The sequence below is a fragment of the Echinops telfairi genome, unplaced genomic scaffold, assembly GCF_000313985.2.
Source record: "Echinops telfairi isolate 266 unplaced genomic scaffold, ASM31398v2 ScPeMD7_28;HRSCAF=97, whole genome shotgun sequence".
Lineage (NCBI taxonomy): Eukaryota > Metazoa > Chordata > Mammalia > Afrosoricida > Tenrecidae > Echinops > Echinops telfairi.
In genome coordinates, this window is record NW_022103925.1 from 980129 (window position 1) to 982298 (window position 2170).

The window sequence follows — 2170 nt, forward strand, 5'->3', positions numbered from 1 at the left end:
GTGGTCCATGTGGTCCAGGGCTGCCCCGTCGCACATGGGGGCCAGGACGCAGAATGGACCGAGGGACACGGAGGACAGTAGCAGCCATTCTCTACCGCTCTGCACCCACCTGGTAGCTCAGCTCTCACCCCACATGCTGGGCACACCCCGGGCAGTTCTTGTCACCGAGCCCTCTGCTCCTGTCTCACCAAGGTCCCTGTGCCAGCAGGCCTTATCTCTGTGGATATTGGTCTTTGTCGCCCAGCAGGGCGTGGAGCTGGGTGAGCTCTTTGACACCTGGGTGCTGGCGAGGTGCTGCTGTCATAAGCAGCTGCCCAGGTCAGCTGCACACACCTGCCAGCCCTGAGGCCCCGGGGAGCCCCAGGAGCCAGGCTTCTGGCCAAAGGGTACAGGTGCTGGAAACCACCCCAGTTAGAGGCAGGGGCCCGGCCCCGGGCAGCCCTGGCTGTAAGTGTGGCTGGGTTATCTCTCTGGGAGGTGGCCCAGCTTCTCAGAGCCTGAGGGCCCTCCTTGCCCTAGGCCAAGGTCAAGGGTGAGGGGACGAGTCTGGTCTTGCACAGCCCTTTCTCTTTGAGTTGCCAGTCTTTTTGAAGGGGGTTCGTTAGTCCGCGTGGACCAGAGAAACAAATCCAGGGGGACTCATCTGTGTATAGGAAAGCACTTTATAGACAAGAGCAATTGGATATTGAGAAAACATTCCAGCCCAGTCCAGATCATTCCAATATTAGCCCTATGTCCAATACCAATCTATAAATTCCTCTTCAGACTCACACGCAGCACATGCAATGACACCGAATGCAGGAAGGTCACAGGCCAGTGGGTGGGAAGTCTTGTGGCTCCAGCAGCAGTGGAAGCATCTCAGTGCTGGCAGGGGTCTCCACGTGGCTCCTCCAGCTCCGGGACGCTAGCGTAGCTCCTTGCGTCTTGTCAGCAGGAAGATGAAGCAGAGCCTGCGTGCACCTGGCCTCCAGCGAACTATTTATCTCCATAGCACTTCCACGTGAGGCGCTACCTCATCCAGCTGCGACCTGATTGGCAGGCTGGACTCCACTCCTTCACAAGTTGACAGGAGATGGCGTCACTGGCTGTGAGCTGAGAGGAGGAGCCTGATGCAGGGGCCAGAGGTGGCCGTCTGCTTCTGTAAGGACAGCCTCAGGCACCCAGCTGAAGTCCACAGTGCTGGGCAGGAGTAGAGCACGGGTCAGAAGGGACCCAGCTGGACAACACCACCCTATAGGCACCTATGTGGTTGTGATGGTCAGCACCCTGGCACTAGCTCAGCCCCTGCCCGCTCCACTCTCACAGGCCCTGCAGCCTCCTGCTCCAGGGTCAGGACAGGGACCAGGGCTCAGAGGCTGGTGGAGCCTCAGGGGAGGGGTCCAGGGAGCCATGGGCATGGCGGTGGCGGTGTTAGGAGAAGACTGGGGGAGTATGTACAAAGCGTGTGGCTGGCGCATCTCTCGTTGCTGCCCCTCCCTCGGGGTTTTCCGGGCTGTCACCTTTCAGAAGCAGGCTGGCAGGCCTTTCTTCTGAGCTACCCGTGACTGGGTATGAACCGCCAGCCTCTGCGTCAATAGCCACACCCTCGACTGTCCCCACCTCCAAGAGAATCCTGGCTAGAATAATGGCATCAGTTAATGATTATGGATCGATGTGAGGTCACCAATCGGCACTCTGAGGGCGGCGGAGGAGGCCGTCTGCTTCTGTGAAGATTTCCAGCCCGACACCGTGTGGGACACCGTGTGGGCAGTTACAGTCCATCCTGCAGCGTCTCTCAGAGTCGGGGGACACCCAGCAGTGGCTTGGTTGTAGACCACTGGAGTAAAGCAGGCACGCACATGGGCTGGGCTCGGAAGCGGGGGACAGGAGCCCAACAAAGAGGAAGACCCTCACTGAGTCCGGTGGGCACGGGGGCTGCAACGTAACGGGGACTGGAGGCCGGCGCAGGTCAGGAACCAGTTCCTCTGTGGTACGGGGGATCGCGGTGAATTAGACCCCGCTCGATGGCTCCTGAGGGGAACAGTAGGCTAGGGGGTGGGGCGGGGGGAGACCCCCATGGTGGAACGTCCTTCCAGCACAGGGAGGTTGGGGTGGTGGGCGTGACTTGTCCCCTGTGACGCCGCCGATCTGTTGCTCCGTATCTGTGTGGAAGGACAGGCCGTGTGGGTCC